The sequence below is a fragment of the Microtus ochrogaster genome, linkage group LG2 (genome assembly GCF_000317375.1).
Source record: "Microtus ochrogaster isolate Prairie Vole_2 linkage group LG2, MicOch1.0, whole genome shotgun sequence".
NCBI lineage: Eukaryota > Metazoa > Chordata > Mammalia > Rodentia > Cricetidae > Microtus > Microtus ochrogaster.
The window spans coordinates 42,087,041-42,110,696 of NC_022028.1; the positions used below are offsets into that span (position 1 = coordinate 42,087,041).

A 23,656-nucleotide genomic window follows, 5' to 3' on the forward strand; every position below is an offset into this window, starting at 1 on the left:
TGTTAGTAAACTTTGTTTGTTTCTTTCTTGTTCATTTGTCATGCGTCTGATCCACAGAGCCTCTGCAGGACATGCGAAGGAGGTAAAGGAAACAGATTTTTCCTTTCTAAACTGTATCAGCCCAATCTATAAGTCTTGGCTTCAGCACTCTGACATCTATCATGTGGGTTGAATAATATTTACCGGGCACAGAATGCGAAGCCTGGTGCCGTGGGAGCAGAACCCAGATTCCTGTTGCTCTGCTAACAAAATAGCGGAGAGTGGAAGCTCACGCAAGCAAATCATCCCCTCCCCCCATAAAAAGAACATGAGCATGAATCTGCTTGAAGATTTGACTGCGCTGCTGACTGAGAGGACCCCGTGCCATCCAGCTCCACTTAACGCCACAGCTTTAGCGTCAAATGGCCTCATTCAGCCTGCAGCTGCAGGATTCCCAAGGCCAGGAGCCCCAGGAATGCAAACAGGGCTCAGTCTGGGCCTCTGACACCCTGTGAGCTTGGAGAAAGAACAAGCAGGCATTTGTTAAGGGAAGGCCCACAATGACACCACAGGAGAGGGAGCTGAAAGCAAGAAGGGAGCCAGGCCAAGGTCAAAAGGCTGGTGTAGTCTCTGCCACCGCAGCCTGGGTGACCTCACTTGCTCCCTGACGGCGGCAGAGGCAGCCTGGCAGCAGAAGCAGAGTTCCGAGCATGGGGTGGCGGCTCATGGAGAATGGAGTTAGAGTCCAGTAAACCAGACGTGGAAGCTGTTACTCATCTCCAGATAAAGGAAACACAATCTTTGCAAGGCAAGAAGAGGGTAAAACCATTTGGGGAGGATTATTTCTCTTCACCTATACCCGAAAGGGAGGTCGTGAAGAAAGAGCACAGGCCAAGGTTGGTATTCCCTTGAGCAGAAAAACGTCGGAGTTTTTATAAATCTTTATTAATCCAGTATTTTAGTAATTCCGGTGGCGATATTTTGCTCTTGACCTTTGTGTACGCTGCAGGCCATTGCAGGTGACATGATGGTGCTTCTGATGTTTACGGTCCCTTACCAGCCCTCCACAGTATTCCAGATATAAACAGAGTGATCTCATCTGTGCTTGTGAATGATTATTCTACCTCCGCACCTTCAACATTTTGGGCTGCTCGTCTCTCGGTGGACAGCAGTCCTCTCTATTATAGTATAGACCATGTTTGACCTCGGCAAAGATGGTGACAGGAGCAGTTCTCCCATGTGAGAAGCTGAAGATATCTCCAGGGGTGACCACCCTGACCCACCCCCATAGTTAAAATTATTCTCAAATGAGAACCGCTGTCATAGGGAAAAACAGTTTCCGTAGATAATCCTTGCACACGTTCCATATAAAATCTTAAATCCAGGATGATTGACAAGTCTCTTAACTTGCAAATCGTTTCTGACAGGAAATCCATCCCTGATGACGTCAGTCAGACTTTCACCTTCAACGTGAAGTAGAAGTTCCCACAATGCTTACCTAGAAGCCCCGTGTGGAATCTGGCCAACTTTCAGATCTGAGACTATTTTCTTAAGTTGTCTTAGATACATTTTCTTTGTTTTTTTTTTTTATGTGTGTGTATATTGCCTACCTGTATGTATGTGTATGACATGCACACAATGTCGTCAGAAGTCAGAGAGGGTTTCAGATGCCCTGGAACTGTAGTTACAGACAGATGTGACTCATGGCAGGGTCCTGGAAACCTAACCCAGGTCCTCAACAATGCAACAAGAGCTCTCAGCCACTGAGCCATCTCTCCAGTCTCAGAAGTTATATTTTTTGAAACAGGATTTTTTTTTCAGTTAAAATAACCAGACAGGTAGTAAAATGTAATAAATAATCCTTGATTTAATCTCGGATCATTTTATTTTATTTTTCTCTTATAGAAAGCTGTGAAAGATATTTGAGGAACAACTTGGATGTGAACTGCCTGTCAGGAAAGATGATTGCCTGTTCAGGGATGCTTAGAAAAAGCCAGGTCAAGATGGCGGACGCGAGAAACGGCCTGCGCTGTGTTTACTTCAGGTAGCACTGGTGGATGGGCAGCCAAAGGAAGGAGATGCTGATGCACTTCTAACACAATGACCCTCATCAATACCACAAAAGGAAGAATTGTCAGAGATCGTAAACAAGTAATGATGAACACCTCTAGTGTGTTTTTAAAAGTGTTTCTGAGGGTCTGAAGTTTTTTTTTTTAACATTAAAAAGTAAAGGAAAGAAAGCTAATAGTCATAACAATAATAAGATTCTTGTTCATGCATCATGCCCTCCGTCAGAAGAATGGGAAGCTGGAGTTAATACTACAGTCCGTGCTCCCTAGTTGTCTGTGTAAGAAGGTCTGATTCCTCTATAGTCCTTATTATGAAATGCAATTAACTGTTCAATTCTTGCTTTTCACAGAGGAAGGCTTTTAATCAGTGTCCAGGGAGCCACTGAGACAGCAGCTTTCGAGGCACTAGCTGATCTCAGCCAGCTCTTCTTACATTAGTGGATGTATACAATGCCCCCATTACCTAAAATTTTAATATTTTTGTTCATTTGTTTGCTTTTTCAAGACTGGGTTTCTCTGTAGCTTTGAAGCCTGTCCTGGAACTAGCTCTTATAGCCCAGGCTGACCTCGAACTCACAGAGATCCTCCTGCCTCTGCCTCCAGCGTGTTGGGAATAAAGGCATGCGCCACTACTGCCTGGCTAAATTTTTGTTTTGTTTTGTTTTTTTTTGAGACAGGGTTTCTCTGTAGCTTTGAAGCCTGTCCTGGAACTAGCTCTTATAGCCCAGGCTGACCTCGAACTCACAGAGATCCTCCTGCCTCTGCCTCCAGCGTGTTGGGAATAAAGGCATGCGCCACTACTGCCTGGCTAAATTTTTGTTTTGTTTTGTTTTGTGTTTTTCGAGACAAGGTTTCTCTGGCACGCGCCAGGGGAAGCATATGGGTTGTACTATCTGCCAGGATGTCATGAGAAAGCAAAGATGTGAATTTCTAGGTAAAGGTCCAAAAGGGAAAGGCTATGTGAGGTGAAAACAGAAAAGGCATTTGGAGCCCCGGGCTAAGAACCTCAGCTCAGATAGCAGAAAATGGCCATGAGCCTGGCAGGGTCAAGAAAAAAATAATCAGGAAACGAGATGAGGTTTCAATGAATCAGCAGCATAGTTGATGCGGTTGCAGAAAATTTCGGGGACACTAGGCAAATAACTTCTGGAAAATACCGTAGGAACAATACTGGTGAAGGGAGGGTTGCGTGGGTTTAATCCCAGCATATGGGATGTCTCTATAAATTGGGGACCAACTTGCTTTACAAACAGGAAATTCAGGCCATTTCATAGTCAGGCCATTCAGGCTATATGGTGAGAGTTTGTCTCAAAATAGAAAAAGAAAGGAAAGAAGGAAGGAAGGAAGGAAGGAAGGAAGGAAGGAAGGAAGGAAGGAAGGAAAAAACGAGAGAGAGAGAGAGAGAGAGAGAGAGAGAGAGGGAGGGAGGAAGGGAGAGAGGGAGAGAGGAAGGACGTAACAAACAAGCAAACAAAAGAAACAATTCTTGGTTGCCTAAGGCTGAGGAAATTCTGGCTTGTTGCTAAGGTGTTTCTGGTTTGATAGCAACACTGAGAAGCAGCCATCTCCATGTCACACAGAGGACAGTGCCAACCCCTGTCCCTCTGAGGAACACTTCGATGGGGATGCACTTAGAAAGCCTACAGGGCAGTTGGTTCTGTGCCCAGATTGAGCAGAGAGTTGCCCCCCTCATCCCAGCAATACTTAGGAATCCTCTGATCCTGCCCCAGTATGGCTCTGGGGGCTAATGACAATATGTTGAATTTACAAAGTACTGGACATTGATCAAATATTTGTTTAGCACTTCCACACACTCTACAGTAGAAATTCACTGCTCTGTGCTTGCAAATGAGAAGCCGGAAACCCGAAGGCGAAGGTCACAAACCAAGACTGTTTGTCGTTTCTGTCTCTGGTTCCCCTTCCTGTTACATTGCAAGATAGGGAAGGGTGGCTCTGGAGCTGCTACCTCAGGGGTCCCCATAGCATGGGGACTTAGATAGGCTTAACAGATTAGACTGCAGGATCTTACTGAGCAAAATCCACCCGGCCTTAAAGGATAAGGGAAAAGCCAGCGGCGGAGGATGGGTATAGCAAAGGGTTTTCCATGCAGAAAGAGGCGGTTGCACATGTATGCTCTCAACTGTTACGATAGTGTGTGCAAGACTCTTACCAGGTCTTGCCAGAAAAAAACAATCCCAGCATGGAGGTAGGATATGGCATTAACTGCCACTATTAGTTGTGGCGCTATTGACAATTAGTGGCTGTTGGAGAAGGGGGTCAGTTTTCTCCAGGCATTCAGAACGTGAGAGGCTCCCCACGTTCTAGTAGATGGTCCTAAACCTATGCCCAGACAGGCAGTACTGCATGGACTCGGTAGGTTAAAAACGAACAGACAGCTCACATGAAGTTGGGAGAAAAAAGAGGGGAGGGGATGGATGGAATCAAACCATATTTATATGTATTTATGAGCTTCTCAACAATAAAAGAAGGGGAACTATCTTTCCTATGGAAACAAGTTTTCATTTCAGCCTCAAGAAGCAGCCCAGGCACAGGCAGGAGGCTCCGCTGGGAATTATGTGTGTCTGAAGTTAAGGGACAAATGGAACAGATCTGTCTACTAGCTACCCAAGAAAAGAGACTCTATCCGCGACGTCACATCAAACATCAGGTGTTGCCTTCCTCTTTTGCCTGAGAGATCAGAGGCTAGACTAGCATTTTTCTGCTCTCAGGAGGACTGACTTTCCTGAAAGCATCTATTTCGGCAAGCTCAGGGATTCTGGCGCACTCAGCTAACTTTTTGATTCCCTTCCTTCTGCTCATTCTAATATGCCACGTAGAGGAAATTGGACCTCACTGGTGACTGGAAGTGGGTTCAAGTCATTGCCCTGCCAGAACGGTGTCATAATTCTCCAGGGACAGTCAGCCTTCTCTGGGTTTGATTCAATTACCTAGGAACTGAGGGAGGCATCTTAAAACATGACTTTTCGACTTCTGGCAGCCCCAGTGCCATTCTCTCAGCCTTAGTGGGACAAAGCCCAGGAAATTCCTCTTCCAAATTCTACCTTTAAAGCATTGATTTATACATGTGTCCTGGTTCATCCACCAGGGTCACCTGGATACATGCACTGTCTTGTGGTCACTGTTCTGTTAGGAAAGTGTTGGCTCTTTGTGTCTCCATTTCAAAAAAATTTTCCATCGACACAACATTGCGCTAAGGTTCCCTAGCCTTCAACAGAGGCCGGGAGGACTTCTACCCTCCCCTTCTAAAAATGTTTCCTAGAATTTACAAAGCCCATATTGTAACCTCAAAATGCGTCCTCTTCTTGGTGCATTGACTTTGTGTATTAGCTTTCTGCTGACTCCCATTAGTATCAAAGGGGAGAGATGCCCCCTGAGGGACTAACCGAAGGGAGAGAGCGGCCATTTCTACCTGGGTTTGTGGAGGCTGCGATTATGTGTCGGGCACAAGAAGGTTCAGCTCTTCTTTATTTCAGGTGTTTCTTTTCTGATAATTCCATGTATGAGTGATGAATTTACATTATCTCTTCCTCACTCCGGTGTCTCCTGTGTTTCTCCCCTTGACTCTCAATTGCTTTTTATTTCTGTTACAAACACACACGGGGCGGGGGAGGGGGGAACCTACTGACTCCACTTACTATTGCTCATATATGTATGTTCCTACAGCTTACCACGCGCTCAAGGGGCTCACCCTTGGAGAAAACTGGTTCCTTGTCTCTCAGCTGTCGTTAGCTGCCTGCGACTCTTCAGCGAGGGTGGGGAGAAGGAAGGAAGGAAGGAATGGAGAAAACTGGTTCCTTGTCTCTCAGCTGTCGTTAGCTGCCTGCGACTCTTCAGCGAGGGTGGGGACACACCTGTGTTGGCATGTGAAAGGGTGCTGTGGGTGTGCAGGACTTGTTCAGACAATCCTATCATTTACAGTTCATGTGTGTAGCTTCCCTGTCATAGAGAGAAGGCATGATCTCCCAGAAACAGATGGTCTGGACCGCTAGCTTTTACAAACTCCCCTCCCCCCTTCTTCATGCTATCTCTGGAATCTTAGCAATAGAGACAGTATTGTACATCAGCCAGGGACGGGCACCCCACACTCATTGTTTTTTTTTTTGCTTTTTTGATGAATTGTGACTTTCTATGATGGTTGCCTGCTGCTGCAAAACATAGATTCTTTGGTAAGGGTTGAGGGGTACATTTATCTGTGGTTATGATGATAAATATTTAGGATGTGGTTAGAAATACTAGCTTAGGAACATAGCAGCAGTAGGCTCTCTCCTCGGGTCCATGATCTCACCAACGAGCTAGTAGTTGGCTAGGTTTATAGTACCAGGCATGGATCCCCATCTATTAAATGGGCCTTGACCCCAATTAGATGATTGGTTAACTACAGAATATAAGTGACACCGCTCTACCCTTGGGGGACATCCTGATGGGCTGGTCATTGCTGTAGTTCACAGGCCTCACAGCTGGATAAGACTGTTGGTCACATTTATCCTTTGTCAGTTTGCACGGCGCTTGTGGATTCTCTGAGAGATCGTCCTCAGAGGGACGGCTTCCAGGTCAGTTCCCGGTCAGTTCTTCTAAGCCTTGTGTCTGAAGTATGCAATGGACCTTACCTTAAAGGTCAGGGGTATGACCAAGAGCAATAGAAGTTATCTATATTGTTTTGGGAGTGTCTTGGGTCTCCCATCATCAGCAGTCTGAGAGGATTCCCACAAATGACACTTGGGATTTTTATTAGATAGTCTGAAGCCCTTGGAGAGATCATTAGCACTCAAGTAGCAGAACTTCATTTAAATCACTTATATATGCATACAAAGATACTTACACATATATTTTGTATGTATTTTTGAGTGAAAATAGAACAATATATGTCCATAAGATTTTCCTAATCATCCTTAGTGTTCTTTATCCCTCCTTCATCCCTGTCTCTCAGAATTGCTCTCCCTTTCCCATCCTCCATTAAAGTGACCCTCCCCCAAAACTAATTTCTTAACTGAGACACCATCCATTTTTCTCTGTCAATGGCCACTTGAAGGCAGAAAGTGAAGAGTGGAAGAGATGGGGGCATTGTGACCCACCAGTGAGTCAGGCTGATCCTAACCATTACAGTTCTGCTTAAGACAGAGTCTATTTGACGCAAGTGCCCAACCTACTGACAGGTTCTTATTTTTATCAGTTCTAATTTGTCTTACTGCCAAGGGTGGGGACATGCCAATGTGGATAAAAATGGACAGTCTCGTGAATTTTATGTGTGAGAGTATACAGGACTTTAATAATATGATTATATCTGGAACATAAATATTTATGAACACTAATAAAACTATCTAGGACTCTGAGCTTATATTTCCCCATAGATCCTCATTATTTTTATAATAACCTACAGTTAGATGTACGGTTAGATCAGGCGAAGAGATGGGGAAAAATGAATGGTTGCCCGCCGTATTCGGTTAAACTGTAATCCAGCCCTGAAAACACAATTCTGGATTTCTCTTTATTAATTTTTATCATTTATGGTTAGAGGGGGGGACCTGGGTGGCACTCGCTTGTTCCTACCCATGGAGTGGTAAGTTCCGGGGGGGGGGCCTGAATCAACTATGGTTTCTCATACACGGAACTGAATTATGAAAATGCTCTGAACGCCACATCAAGGCAGTCAGTGAGAGCCACTGGTTTGGATTTTGCCTGCACAGCTAATGTCTGTGTGCACAGAACTTGTTCTTCTAGGTGGGTGGAAGAAATGAGGTGGGGGACCAGTGCCTGGAGGAGTCGTGTTCACAAGGATAAATTTGTCTGACTTCAACCTGGTGGGCACTCCAAGATATAAAGCCCTCACAGAGCCAAGTTTGCATTTTTAAATTAAAGGAGTGCTTGACTTCAGCCTGTAACTCCCGAAGATCTAATACCTGTCTCGGTTTTATAGTCAGAAAAAATCCATACCGGAGGGTTATTTGTTCTCTCTACTATGCAGAAACACTCTGGGAGCTAATTTCCAGTGTCATTTGCTAAGCGGCCATGTTATTGAAGAGCTGAGGTTTTCAGAGACCGCCAAATGCTGAGCTGAAGTGGAGCCATGATGAGGGAGGGGCTGGTAGGAGAATGAGGGACGGTCTAGAGCATATAGCCTCACTCCTTGGTGGTCCCGGTGGTCCTTGGTGAGCCGCTTTACAAACTCCTGCCCCGAAAGTCAGGATCTGAGTGTGTCGGTGTGAAGAAGAACGAACAAAATGGCGCAGGCCTGAGAGGTTACTAGGAACAGTGCCATCACCACCCATAGCCAACTGGAACCTGCTTCATCAACTCAAACCGTCAAGACGATCTACCACCGCAATGTTCCCAGATCAACCTGATAACAACAATTACTCAACTGAGATACTTTTGGTTTTTTTTTTTTTTTCCTTTTTTAAGCTGTGTCAAGTTTGCAGTTAATGTTGACTGGATGAGTCAGAGACACCAGAATTCTTCTTCCACAAATGATAGAAACTAGACTGCCTCTCCCAGAGAATAAGCCACAGGGCACTTGACTGTCTCTGTCATATCCACCCCTCTGTCCCACGTTTCCACGTGGTTGTCCTTCATGGACGCAAAGCAAGGAAATCATTTTCACTGGGTACTTGGGTTTTCCTGTCTAAAACCCACTGTGCTGTAAATGACTTTATTTTGTTTCTCTTATTAATTTATTTTCTTACAGGAGTTGGCTGTGAATTTCTTGGTAGATAAGAGAAGCCACCTCCCTTTCTATCCACTAATAACTTCCTAGTTAAACCTTTCTGTTCTCATTGTTACTATTAGATGAGTTGAACCAATTTCTCTCCTAATTAATTTCAGTTTTTCTAAGAAAGTCCTCATACATTCTCAGGCATCCAGTACTTCACCAGTTAGCCTTACCTACTACTCTGACAACCAGGATGGGAGCTACATGGTTTAACCTGTGCTCTCTGGTAGGTTTTCCCACACACAACATCTACACCTTCAAATCCTGTTCTTTCACTTCAGGATGCCATCCCTGAGCCCGGGCACCATCTTCATTTACCTATTTTTTTAATCTCAGTAGCCTGAGGATTGAACCCAGCACCTGGAATACTATGGAAAAATCAACAAATAGCCACTCAATAAATGGACAAATGAGGGGGAAAAGGTGTGGTTTTCTTCGATGGATACCTTACCTCTCAAAGTATCGTTCAGAGGGAAATGGATTGCTTCTGTATAGAATCCCCACCAAGGTTAATGAAAGCAAAGAACCTTAGTCTAAAAGTTCACGGGCCCATTGTTTAAATGTAACATTTTCTAGTTATTTCTCTGTGTCTACCCTGAAAAAACTCACTAACTGCCGGGACTAGTGTCACCATGCAGTATCCATTTCAGACCTTAATGCGTGTCTGCCACCTACTGGTTGCAAGAAGAGGACCGTGGGATCTTCATCTCATCTGCATTTTCATTTTCTCGGAAATTTTCTGAGATGTTGAAGCCAGGAGGGGCTTAGATTGCAACGGGCCAAACCATCTCATCTCCCAGCCATTTCCCACCAAGTGTGAATGATTGTAAAAGTTTGTATCACTAGCTGACAGAGCAGGCTCTGCTTTGGTTCTTAATCATAAATCTGGACAGCAACAGAAGAACATCTGGAGAGCAGTGCCGACGTCAACGTTTCCGAGGCGGGATGGGAGACTGAGCCTTGTTCCAGGTTACATGCCAGGAACCTCTTACTCGTCCATAAAACTCCTCATATCCCAGAAAGAGGGTCTGGTTTTTGTCCAGGGAGTTCCTGGATCAGAAAAGAGCTGTTCAAGATCCTTCGGGAAGATGGGACTTGGAGGAATTCACACCGAAAATTTCGGCAAAGTTGTGTGGGACAGGAGATCACATGCCATCAGCAAACATAACCGGCATTTGTGCTCCAAAAATGTTACAATCTCACATGGAAAAACTGACAAACCAAATTTGAAAGAGCCAGGAGCCAGCACCCTGATCAGAATAAGCCGGCCTGGGGAAAGCATTCCAGGAAGGCTTCAAAAAGTAAACCTGGCAGCGTCAACTGTGGGAACGTTAAGTCTTCCAATAGGCACAGTCTTATTTTTTAGCTGCCTTTTGGGACTAGCTTGAGCCATAGTCATCTTTGTATTGTGTGGGTTGCATGGAAAATTCCAGTTAACATTCCTGGGATCATTGCAGAGTCAAATCAAACCAAACATCTCAATACCTGCTGGGACGAATCTTGGCCCATAATTCAGGAAACCAAGTGCTTCAAAAATAAAGGGAAGGAGATGGAGCTGCCCAGTGAATCCTCCAGAAACACTTCTCTGAAACAAGCTGTGAATGCCAGTGATGAACTACTGAGGACCCGAGGACATGCAGGACAGTCGTTTGGGGCTGCCACTTGGAAAAGAAGCAACTTTCCCCATTGCTTATCCCTGAGGCCATGGTTGCCCCAGGAAACCTGGTAAGGAAAAATACTCTAGGGCCCTAAAGAGTTGGGACAAATGCAAGTTCTTTCTTCTGAAAAAAAACAAAAGGATGCAGAAAACATGAATCCTTATTCAGTTAATCCCTCCTCATGAAGATCACCTCTCCCAGCACTATCCCCAGGGAGCTCATTGTTGGAGCCTGAATCCCTGTGGCTCTTCCCACCTAAACTCGGTGCCTGTGGTTGTGAACAAAGGCAGTGTCCAGACAGCAGAACTCTGGAAGACTGTTGAGCTATCAGACAGACAGAGCAAATTAAACTCTGAATGTCAGTGTTTATTTAAAGGAGAGTTCAGAGGTCTAAATGAATCGTTCATGACCGGAGAGAGGTCTTTAAGACTTGGCCATCACTGCTGTTCTTCTTTCCCTATTAGAGAAGAAGAGCTCAGAGTTCTTGGAAATTCTGGGCTATAGATTAGCACCGGATGCCTTCAATAGATTGGAGATTGGGCTAAGTGCAGGAACCCATGCTGCGGCAAGAAGGTCATAAACAGCCTCTCCACTCCCCCGCCCCCCACTCCGTTTTCTGATCCCCATCAAATAGATTCAGGGGATACGGTACCTGGCCTGCCCCACAAGTTTTCCTACCTTTCCACATTTTCCAACATATTTGTTTTCCATTTCCACTTACTCGCACCATAAGATGCATTGACTCCAGATCCATTTGTATCACGCCCTGGCTTCCAATGTTATCTCACAGCCATCCATCGGTATCAGACAGCTCAAACTAACCCCAGAGACTTGACTTGAGACCCCAGGCTCCTCAGAGTTATTGACGGGTCTCCTACATTCCTGGTCCTACAAGTGAGCTGGTGGTGAAGTGATCGCACCAGAAACAGCATGAACGCTACACATGTATGGATCTTTGTACCCCAAATTGCTTGACTTAAATCCTGACTTCATTTAGACTCAGTTCAAATGATATTTTTTTTTTCAAAAAAAAAAAATCCTACCTTGTATCCATTCACAGTGCTTATCTAGAACAGTTTCAAACTCAAGTCATACAAACCCATTTCCCACACTCACAGTGAGGCTGAACTACGAGGGCTCTACCTTCAGGGTGCCCACATCTGCCACTTCTGAGCTGGAGGACCCATGGGAGGTACTGACCTTCTACCGCTCAATTTCTTCATCTACAAATACAGATGGAAAGTAACAGAACCCGCCTTATCAGATTTGCTAATTCAGGACTGGCATTTATCTGTGGTAGAGTGCTTACTTAGTGTATGTACACAAAACCCTGGGTTCAGCTCACGGCTCACAGTGGGGAAACAAAGAGGCGATACACAAAACTCAGTTAGCGGTGTCTGCTCCATGGTAGATTATATTGTTTGCAAATAGACAAAATCTTTTTTTTTTTTTTTTTAATGCATGGCAGGCTTGTCCATGCACACTAGCTCCCTGGGTCACAATTACTGTAGAGCGTAGGTATGACTGTCTCCATTTTGGAAATAGATGGCTCTCTTGAAGGTACCGCCCCTGAGTCTGAAAGCAGAAGCAATGTTTTGCCTTTCAACACCTCAATTTCTGACGGTCCTGTAAAGGCCTCAGCTCTGCTCAGGCTTCTGATTCTATCTCTTGACTCTCCTTTGTTACCACTGCCTACCAAGTCTTGGCCTGCATTCCCTGGGTGACTTCACCATTTGTATTAATTCTCTACATCCTAGCCATCAACACCCCGGAACTCTTCCTCTCTAATGCCTCAGCCCTGCCAAGTGTCGGACATGTGTTTCATTGCCCTTCGGGAACTTCTTGTCACTCAGAACATGTTCTACCATCGAAATCAAGACACCTCACAACTTTGATCCTCCTGGGTGGCTCATTCAGGTATCGCTACTGAAGCTCTTGGGATTCTCCGAATGAACCTCTTATGTCTCCACCTCCCGCTGACTCGTGATATCAAAGATCCTTCTGAGTGCTTCCTTCCTTCCTTGTCCTACTTCCTGTGCCCATCTGACTGCTTCAGCAAGCCGTCAGTCTCCTCTACCCCTGTTCTAATTCCCTTTCATTATATCATGGCTTCTCCCAGAAAATATAACCACCCAGCCAAGGTTGTTGGGCATCCTTGTGGAAACTAAGAAAACAGATAGCTGCTATTGCATGTCCACAGTCAACATATATGGCTTCTTCACAGAGAAGATAGCGCCCTCTGAGGGAACCAACTACTTCCTCACACCCCATTCATAAAACTACACGCACGGTCTTCTTTCCAAGATTCCCCCCCCCCACACACACACACACGCCACCCCCTCACTGTACTACACAAAGAAATGCTCTTGCTTTAGAAATTATCCTCTCTTCTCCCCCTCAGATATCCCACTTGCCATGGGATCTTTGCCATCGGCACTGAAATGTGCTAAGACATTTCTCATTACTTAAATCTGAAATAACACCGAATGTCATTCTTGCCTGCCCAGCTTCACAAAGGAGATGGTGAGGAAGGGTGACAAGCAGGCTCCACCCTGAGAATGCTGCAGCTACCAACGCTGTCACCATGAGAACGCCGCGACTACCAATGCTGTTGACTCACGTGTCATGTGTTCCGAAGGAGCAGAACCTGCCTACAGGTTAAGCTATTCTCATATGTGACCTGAGACCACTCTGTTCAATGTGTGCTTGCTAGACAACTGAACTAACTTATTGATAAGTTGAGTATACCTGTTGATGTTCCCAAAGTATGTTTTCCTCAGGACCTAAATGATAAAGAGAAACAGTGGGTCGTGTCTAGTCTGCTAGTTCATAATAACCAATAATATACCACCTTCTCCAGGGTGTCATATTCCCCTCCTGCCCCAACTCCACTTTCCCATCAGCCATGGAATGAAGATGTCAGAGCTCAACCTGTTGCAAGTCTTCAGTCTCTGAGGGTGAAGATGCCACGGAAATAAATGCTTGATTTAGCCATCTCTATGGGTCTCTAACTCCCTGCCCGTGCAGACAGAAAACTGTGGTATGGACAGAGTGTAGGAAGAGAAGAAAAAAATAGTGTGAGGGAGAGAAAAATGAGTGAATCATTTTAGGGGGTGATGTTGAAGCCCAAGGAAAACCATGGCCATGTGCCTGCTCCTGGGTGCCCTTAGTGAGGATTCCACACAGTAGAAAGCTGGTGGCCTGTGGGTGGTAGCTGCTGTGCCGGGAAAGAGAGCTACAGGTGGAGAGGAAGTGGGAGGAGAGAGAGCCTTGTAAGGAAAACAAGAGGCTGTTCTTGGCTTGCCAAAAAGAATGGCGTGGGGCACAGAGACCGTGCATCAAGACTCAATCCTCAAGTGGCACTTTCCTGGCAAAAAATAGAAATTCAGGACTAAGCTGAAAAGGAAAAAAAGAAAAAACACCCAAGAGACTGACATTCCAAAGTTGTTTGGCTTTTACATTTTTAACAAAGGAGTAATTGAAAATACTGAGATGAAATTAAATTTGAAACTCGATCCATCAAATCCTGGATTCGGGGCTAAGTAGCTAGCAATGTTGCATAAGTCACGCATACCTCAAGAAGGCATCAATTTTCTTATTCATGAAATTATGGAGAATGAATATTTATTCTCAAACTGCGGGTTATATTTCATTTTAAAAAACACTTATTTTAATGGGAGGGGTTGCTCGGGAGGTTGGCTGAAACACAGGAATATCTTTAGAAGAGGACAGAGAAGTCCTGGGAAATGCTGAGTCTTCTCAATGATTTATCCATAAAACACAAACCAAGGTGACTAAATAATTGAGTTGGGACCTATTTCACCTATGTACGTTATACAGTTAGGGCAGCTGGAGGGAAGAGATGTGGACTCTGGAATAGCTTTTTTAAAAATAAACTTTGGTTTTAATAGAATTATATCACTTTTCTCCTTCCTTTTCCTCCCTCCAGCTCCTTCCCTGCCCTCCTCTCAAATTGATAGCCCCCTTTTCTTAGATTATTACTGTTACATCTAAACAGAGAAATATATAAATACAGCCTGATGAGTCCATTTTTGTTGTTCATGTATCTATGGTTTCAGAGATGGCCACTTTGTGCTGGATAACCAACAAAGGGTGTCATCCTGGAGAGGCTAATCTCCTTCTCCCAGAAGTCACTAGTTGCCGGTAGTTCCTTGTCTAGGGGTATGATCCCATAAAAATTCCCTCCTTCCGAGTTAACATGTCTCCTGATGTTATTGTCCCAATGCTGTTGATGTATTCCCAAGAGAGGGTGTCTCATGGCGTAGGCATAGTTCCTGGTGCTCTGGCTCTTAAAATCTTTCTGCCTCCTCTTGGGCAATGTTCCCGGTGCCTTAGGTGCAGGAACTGTGATGTAGATGTATCCACTGGGGCCAGGTGTCCCACAATCTGTCAGCCTCTGCATTGCGTCCTGTTATGGTTTTCTGTGATGGTTTCTATATTTTGGACAGAAGAGATTCTTTGATGGGGGGCGGTAGCTACTCTAACCTGTGAGTATAAAGAATAAGACTTAGAACTTGCTTTGGAATGATGGCACATACCTTCAAGTGCACTTACCTTAAAATCAAGTGTGAAGAAAAGGAAGGTGATAGCTGGCAGAAACAAGGTTTGGTGGGGTCTCTAGGAAGTCTATCCCTTTATGTTAAACAGGTATCTTCAGATAAATAGCAAAGAGGAAGACTGCTTTTTTTTTTATCACTGTGGAAAAGGTTTAAATAACCTATCTGCAATGGCGACACATGAAGCACTGAAAGCAGCCAGTCCTCACTCAATCAGTGGCTTGACCAGGAGCTGCAGAGGCAGTGAAAAGCTACAGCCCACATGTAGCAGTGCTGGCCTAGGAATCAATGCATCTAGAGAAGGCAGAACCTTGCTTCTAAGAATTGTAGGGTGTGAGTCCTCTGCCTTATAGGAGCCATCACAGACCAGGATAGGCAGACAAGCTACACTAGCTCAGAGCGACTGCTTGACAACAGGACTTTCCAAATGTAACCATGAGTGCAGACTTCAAACAATGGAGGTTATCTTGAATTATCCAGATAAGCCCAAACTAAATACACATATCAACAGGAGTAGAGAATCTTTCCCACCTTTGGTCAGACAAAGAGATGTGCAGCAGTAGTGGGTTACCGAGATGCCAAGATGCTGGCTTTGAGGACAGTTGAGAGGTTCCGCTAGTCAAGGAATGTGGGTGGTCCCAGCAGACAGATTCTGCTGACCCTTGTAATACAGTTAATATTCCAGAATAAGAGATTCTGTGATCAGAAAAAAAAAAAAAGTGTTAAGGATATATTGGACTAAGCACAGCAAACTCAAGCAGAGTTCTTTGTTATAAGATTTTCTCTGTTTTGTTTTTTCTCCCTTGTCCTAAGATTCAAAGGTAAGAATTAGCCTTGTAAGATCTTGCTATTCAGGCTGAAAATCATTTCTCTAAACATCCCACAAATCACATCAGACCTGAAATATAATAGGTTTTGGATGAATGTTTGCCTGCTCAGTAAGAAGTGGAATTTTCACAGTGACAGCCTGAAATCCTTTACCACAGAGCTCCTTCCTATGGAAAAGCAAATGGGCTTTCTGGACCAGGTTTTCCTCAGGTCAGTAAAATGTTTGCAGGTGGTGAACCAGCTTCTTCAACCTGGGGCTTCGTGCCAACCGGCTGCAAAGAGACCCACACTTCTGACATTTCTGACTGGCTCAGTTTCCTCTTGGAGAGAAAGAACATTTTAAGCAGAAGGAATTTGAAGAGACGTTAGTTTAGAAGCCAAGCAGCTGCTCAAGAGACTCAGCCTTGACACTGGACGAGAGGAATTGTCTTCCGTATGAACACTAGACAGAAATACAAGAGAAGGCTGGCTGAGGACAGCTGACCAGGGGGAACACTTAGGAGTATCCAAGGTCTTTGGCCATCCTTGTCTTACTTCTGGGACTTTAAAACTATTTATTTAAACCTAGTCAATGTTGAATAACTATTGAACCTATCCAGACTTTTGGTAGAAAAGTGTCAACGAGATAAGTGAATTGACAAACTATTGCCTTCTTCCAGCATGGCTGGCCCTCTGACTGCACTAATTAGCTAGTTTATCTCTCTCTTTTTTTGTTTTTATTCTCTCTCTCTCTCTCTCTCTCTCTCTCTCTCTCTCTCTCTCTGTCTCTCTCTCTCTCTCTTTCTCTCTCTCTCTCTCTCTGTGTGTGTGTGTGTGTGTGTGTGTGTGTGTGTAAATGGAGACTGCTTTTCTGTTTCCTGGCTGCCCAGACCCAAATAATCACACAGAAACTATATTAATTACAACACTGTTTGACCAATAGCTTATGCATATTCCTAACTAGCTCTTACATCTTAAATTAACCCGTTTCTATTAATCTGTGTATCATCATGAGGCTGTGGCCTACTGGTAAGATTCTGGCATTTTTCTCCTTTGGCAGCTACATGGCATCTACCTGACTCCACCTTCTTTCCTCCTCTGTCTCTGTTTGGTTTTCCTGCCTTGCTGTATTCTGTCCTGCCATAGGCCACAGCAGCTTCTTTATTAAGAACATATTCACAGCATACAGAGAAGAATCCCACATCATGTGTGTGTATGTGTGCATGTACCATATGAGTTGAAGTATCTGCAGAGACCAGAAGAGGATGTTGGATGCCCTGGAAATGGAGTTACTTGTAGCTGTGAGCCTCCCAGTGAGGGTGCTGGGAACCAAACAGATCTTCTGGAAGGGCAGTCAGTGTTCTTCACTGCTGAGCCATCTCTCCAGCTGCTCATCTTCTTTCAGTACAACCTCAGGGACACAAATAACCAGTGTTTTCTTCCCTCAGTGATTTCTCCAGTTTTCTGAGTGGATTTCTTTAATAAGAGCCAGGATTTTCAAAATGAGCAACTAAAATCCTTTAGCAAATCTGTCAAACCAATTCTGGCTTGAAATTGTCTGTGCTCTGTACTCTGGCTGGTAGGGAGTTCGGTGTTCATTGTCAGCGTGACAGAGCCCAGAGTCACCTGGGGGAAGGGCCTCTGGACGTGCTGGCAGGGAATCAACTTGGTTACATTGATTGAAGTAGACAGATCCATCTTAAATGTGGGTGAGGCCATTTTGGGTGGGGGTAGGAAGGTGGGGAGGTCAGGAGGTAGAGAGGTGGGGAGGTGGGAAGTCCTGTTCTATGTAAAATGGAGACAGTAGATTGAGCAGCTTGTATCTGTCACTTTTGGCTTTACGCAGATGCAATATGACAGTTGCTTCAAGCTCCTGCCAGTGTGACTTGCCCATCACAATGGAGTATATTCTGAACTGTGAACCTGAATAAATGTTTTCTCCCTTAAATTCCTTTTGCCAGAGAGTGTTCTATCCCAACAAGAGCCTAAGGACCTAAGACAGGCAGTCGCAATGAATAAGATGGCCTTGGAGACCTTGCTGTTTTCTGAGATTTTGTTCCACCTGTTTGGAAGTTTGTATCCACAATATAATATCATAATTACAGACTACCACTTTCTGTTTTCTTAACTGTTGTCATCCCAACAGCTCATGTGATAACATTTCAATTTTAGCCCTGGCCCGAGAAGATTGAACTTCAGTTTTCAGGGCATTGATCATTAAAAAAAAAGAAAATAAAAACAAAACAAAACAAACAACAAAAAAAATGCATCCAAATACGTAGAGCCCATGGCAGGAACTAGGCCTGACAGGAGTGAGACAGGTGTGGAGTCCAGGTGGCACTGCTGGGGCAGCTGGGCAGCAAGCAAGGAAATGGGGCAAAGCTATGTCCTCACCCTATTTCTGCTCCATCCACCCTGATTCCTTGCTCTTCCTCCTACTGCCCCCCTGGACTGCTGCCTCCAGCTAGTGGTATGCTAATACTGCTCACCTTGGCTCAAACGGGCAGAGAGTACAAAGGCAATGTTAACTGTAGGACAACAGCTGGTCCACGGGAAAGGCTGAGAGGCGGTTCTGGCTGACCCGTTACATGTGTTATACCAGGCTGCTGTTGGGGAAGATTATTTTTCAGGTGTGTGACTTTTGTTTACGCTGCATTTGTGTAACTCCGTGAAGCTGTGTCACTGTGCCTGTCTAAAACACCTGATGGTCCTAATAAAGAGATGAACGGCCAATAGCGAGGCAGGAGCAAGGATAGGCGGGGCTGGCAGGCAGAGAGGATAAATAGATGGAGAATTCTGGGAGGAGAGAGAAAAAGGAGCAACGAGAGAACAGGCGGAGGAGGACATCAGGGCCAGTCACCCAGCTAGACAGCAAGCCACGGAAAAAGAAGTCAAGAAAGGTATACAGAAATAGAGAAAGATAAAAACCCAAAGGCCAAAACAGTTGGGATAATTTAAGAAAAGCTGGCAAGAAACAAGCCAAGCTAAGGCCGGGCATTCATAACTAAGAATAAGCCTCTGTGTGTGATTTATTTGGAACCTGGGTGGGGGACCCCTCAAAAAAAAACCCAAAGAGTACAAGATCAGACAACAGGCTGCCTTCCCTGACCTTAGTTAACATGCTACGCACACACAAATCGAGCCTTTCGATGGTACTTTCTCCTCCCCAACCACCCAGTTCTAACCTTTTTTCTCTCCCTCAAAGATTCTCCCGCCTACCGCCTGAGGTGCGGTACATGAAACGTGCGTGCCCTACAAAGATACCCGGTTTCCGCCAGAACAAATGAACTCCATGCAGCAAGACCAGGCCCCTATGCCTCTGTAGCCGTACCACACAGGACATCCTGAGATCACATTTACAGGTTTGTCACCCATTCACTTGGGGGAGGTAAGAAACTTGTCAAACTCTTCCTTCCAGTCTTAGCCTGTGACCAGGTACTAGGACTCGGTAGAAGAATTTGACCAAGTACTAGGACTTAGTAGGAGGATTTGTATACAAACGATGTTGAGTCTTAGGGTTTGGTGGGTTTGCCTGTGAAACTATTGGGTTTCACGAGGTTCTTTTATTCCTGTTATAGGAATGTTTAGATTTTTTTTTTTGATCCAAGAGCTTTTAAGAAACACGTATTTGATCCATATTCTGAGAGTTACGTCCCAAAAATCAGCATTAGTATTCTTTCATGTTTGAATGTCTGTAGTGTCTGTATTGGTACCCCTTTTATTATTGATATTGATAATTTATGTTTTCTCCTGATATTGGTAGGGGATTATGTTAATTTTCCAAAAATTGTTTTGTTGAATTTTTGTATCATATATTTGATAGGAACTGCTCTCCTTCCTTCTGTCGTCTTCTCTTTAAAACTGGTTTATATGTTTTTCTTTTCACCTTGACATTTTTTTCTAAGATAACCATTAGAAAAACATATTTTCTTTTTTTAAGCTATATATACAAATTTTCATCTATCATATGCTATTGTTATTCTATCTTAAGTATTTGTCTATTTTATACTGTAAATTTTTTTCTTCCAAACATGGGAAATTTGACATTTACTTCCCAATTTCCTTAATTTGAAATTTATTTCCTAACTTCCTAAATTTGGTTATTGTTCAGCTATATTGTTATGTTTTATTTCAAGCTTAATTTCACTTTTATCAGAGAAACAAACATTTAACCTTTTTTGAAATCTGTTAAAACATTATAGCTCAATGCTGTGGGATATTTGTACACTGTATAAAGATGTATTTGCTATGATTGGCACAATATAAAGCTGACTAGCCAATAGTTAGGCAGGAGGTATAGTCAGAACTTTCGGGTAGAAAAAGGAAGAGGAGGAGAATCTAGGCACACAGGAGACACAGAAGAAGCAGTATAGGTGGTACGTGACAGCATAGAAGAATAGAAACGGGTTCATTTAGGTTATAAGAGCTAGTTAGGAACAAGGCTAAGCTAAGGTTGAGCTTTCATAATTAATAATAAGTCTCTGTGTTGTTATTTGGGAGCTGACTGGCCGGACAGATGACAGCTCGTCATAGTCCAGCACTGGGAAGTCTGGTGTGTTGGTTTATCTCTTCACTGTGGCAAAATGCCGGACTAAAGCAGCTTTGGGGAGGAAGGGTGTGTTCCAGCTCACAGTTGAGGGAAGGCAGTCCATCCTGGCTGGAGGTCAGGGCAGCAGGAACAGTCACATAGCATCTGCCGTGGGGAGTCACACAGGTGAATCCTCATGCTCAGTCTGCTTTCCCACCCTGGCCCTGCTTCCCTGGCTCCCCTCTCCTTTTCACCAAGCTCAGGACACCGGCCCATGAAATGGCGCCACCCATATTTAAGGGGGTTCTTCCTACCTCTGTTATTTCAGTTCAGGAACTTTGTCACAGATGGGGGTTTTCATTTCCCAGAGGTTCGTTGCCATGGTAATTCTAGATTGCATCAAATGGACACAATTGTCCATCGCATTTGGCAAGTATCCTGGTTGAAAAGAATGCTTTTGTTTAGTGATGGGTGGGTCTATGTAAGGCAGTCCCTCTAATTTGCTTAGTATGTTTCTCAAATTCTCTCTGTTTGGGTTCATTTTTAAACCTTGTTCTCTTTATCATTCAGAAGCAATTGGTAGAAATAACGCGATGCTTTGGTTTTTTTTTTTCTTTTGTGTATGTGCATTAGGATGTGCTTTATATAGGATGTTACCTTGTTATGAAATACCTCCTTATTTGTGCTAGGCTTACTGACCTTCAATTTTAGAATAGTTAGATCACTTATCTTTGGGTAGTAGCTGCATTATGTACATTTTTCCATAATTTTTCTGGCTGTCTGGGTTTTGCAATATTTATACCCCGTAAAGCGCTTATCACAGGATTCTGATTTTTTTCCTGTATACACAGAAATAATTTATCATTTTAATTGGACTATTGGATCCATGTTTGCTTAGTGCCCATGACGAAATATTTCGGGTCAGATATAACCGCTGGTGGTTATCTCCAATGTGTTTTTGCCTTCTTTTAATTATTCTGAATCGGTTTCCTTCGGCTTATTTTTATCTGCTTTCTGAGACGAGATCTCGTATACAACAGGCTGACCTCAGAACTGCGGTATCACTGGGATGACCATGAACTCCTGACCATCCTATGTCTGTCTCCCGTGCTGGGACTGCAGGCATCACATCCATTTAATGCCGCGCTGGGGACTCGAGCCCAGGCTCAGCACTCAGGGGCTGCCAGGCAAGCACCAGTCTTCCAGCTGAGTCGAAGCCCATGCCAGCCACGTACTCTAAGTTGTTTCCATGCTTTTTCCTGCAGTGGGGATGTGTGTTTATCTCGGATGTGCTGAGATGCACCTGCTCTTTCGCTGCTTCTCGGACAGTGCAGTCACACAGTGCCGCCTTCCTTCTTATTCTCACAGGTTTCTTCGCTTCCTCCATGCCTTTCAACAGCACAAGCGCTTGTCGTTTTTCTTCTTGCTAAGCAACGCTTAGTGGGATTCCCACACTACTCCCACTGGCAGTGATTTCCTTTTCTCTGCATTATTCTGTTCCCATCTGAGATCATTTCCCGGAGGTGTCCTTTTCTTCACAAAGTATTATTTATTTAGGCTTGCTTTTGGCCGAGAGCTTTGGCAAGGGAGCTCTCCCGTCTTTGTTTGTCTAGTCCACCCGTTATGTAGCTTCATGGGGGCATCTCCACTAAATATGGAAGTATAAAGAAATCTCTGGCTGTTTCTTGTGTGGTGTAGTGACCGTGTGTGTGCATGTGTGTGTTCACAGGTGTGTGTATACATGTGTGTACAAACGTGCGGAGGCCAGACGTATGTGTCTGATGTCTTTAAATTGCTCTCCATCGCAGCTTTTGAGATCAAGTCTCTGATTGAACCTGGAGCTCACCAGTTTGGCTAGACTGGATGGTTAATGGTCTTAGATGGGGTACCTGACTCTGTCACCACGGCACCGGGCGACAGTACAGAGACACACTGTCCCGCTCAACTTTTGTATGAGTGCTGGGTTTCCAATGCCTGGACTCTTGTTTGTCAAGTACTTTAGCTACTGGGTCATCTCTTCTTCCTGTGTTCCTGTAGTCATCTCCTTTATTGTCTTAAAGATGTTAATCATCCTTTTGAATTCCAGAATTTGGCTTTTATCTTGAAAAGTCAACTGTCAATTTTGTTTTGAAGGAGAGCACCTTTTATATGGACATTTTAAATACTTTCCCCTTTGTGTTGCTTTCATGGGTTTGGATATGCTGTGTCTTAATGTGCTTTTTGCATCGACCCAGGTTGATCTTTATAGCATTTCTTGACTCTCACAGTCCAGTAAATCTGTTATCAGGGTAGGGTGGATGCTGAGGAAACACCCAGACTTGCAGCCAAGCTGAGAAGAAGCATGAGTGGCCTCAGCACCTACCTGGTACCTGTTTTTCCAGTGACCACTGTCTTGTTGGACTGAACCGTCAGTTGACTTGAACTGACCGGCACATAGTTGGGTCAGCGAGTCGGCGAATCAGAATCATGTGTTTGTTCATTTAGTCACAATATATATTCACTGTAAAATGCTATTCTCCCCTCTACCCAAAGCTTACTTTTACTTTGTCCAAACCAAACTTAGCAATTGAAAGATGTCAGACCTGGTCAAAGGTTGACATCCTCATTTCTTTCTCCAAAGTATTTTTATATTAAACCACGAGCACTTCAAAGTCCCATGTGATTCCCATGGGTCCTCTCCCGTGTGACATGGCTCAACCATGGCTAGGAGAAACATGACTGATAATAGAGTCCTATATCCAGCTGAGACCGTTCCCGTGGGTCATCACAGTGTACCAGATTTGGAGCTGTGGGCCAACCCTACCCCTGCGTTCCTTCTCCATTCCCTAACGGAAACACTGGGACTCAGACTCTCCTCCCCTAGCCTCAAATGTGAAAGAAGTTTTGGAAAGAATTGGTCATCCCCATTCTAACCAGAAAGACTTTCCCAAACATTGCCTTGACTTGTGCTCTTGCTCGGCAGCTAACTCTTGGGAAGAAGTAAGCTAGGGCTTTCATTTAACTGTGGAAATGCAGAATTTTCCACAAATATATTAAACCTTCAGTGGTAGATCACAATTATTAGAGTATTATAAATAAGCAACACCCAATTACAAAAGACCAGTTCAAGTACAGTGCATTAAAGTTGCATTCTGCAAAAAATTCAATTTATATGTGTGAAGAGTTTTCCTTGGAATGAAAAAGAGGCAATATTAAGAGGACTATATAAAATATGCCACCAAAAATTCACTCTATTACACACATGCACACATATACACACACACACGTAGAGAGAGAGAGAGAGAGAGAGAGAGAGAGAGAGAGAGAGAGAG

At 44.2% G+C, this 23,656-nt stretch overlaps 1 long non-coding RNA gene across 3 annotated transcripts in view; it reads left to right on the forward strand.

The window, feature by feature from the left end:
* Positions 1-637: 637 nt before the first annotated feature.
* LOC113457576 overlaps positions 638-23,656 on the forward strand; it is a 124,213-nt gene continuing 101,194 nt past the window's right edge. For all 3 annotated transcript variants that reach the window (XR_003378118.1, XR_003378117.1, XR_003378119.1), the window contains exons 1-3: positions 638-875; positions 1,885-2,023; positions 19,023-19,179. This is a non-coding gene — a long non-coding RNA (uncharacterized LOC113457576). The remainder of the gene's footprint in view (positions 876-1,884; positions 2,024-19,022; positions 19,180-23,656) is intronic.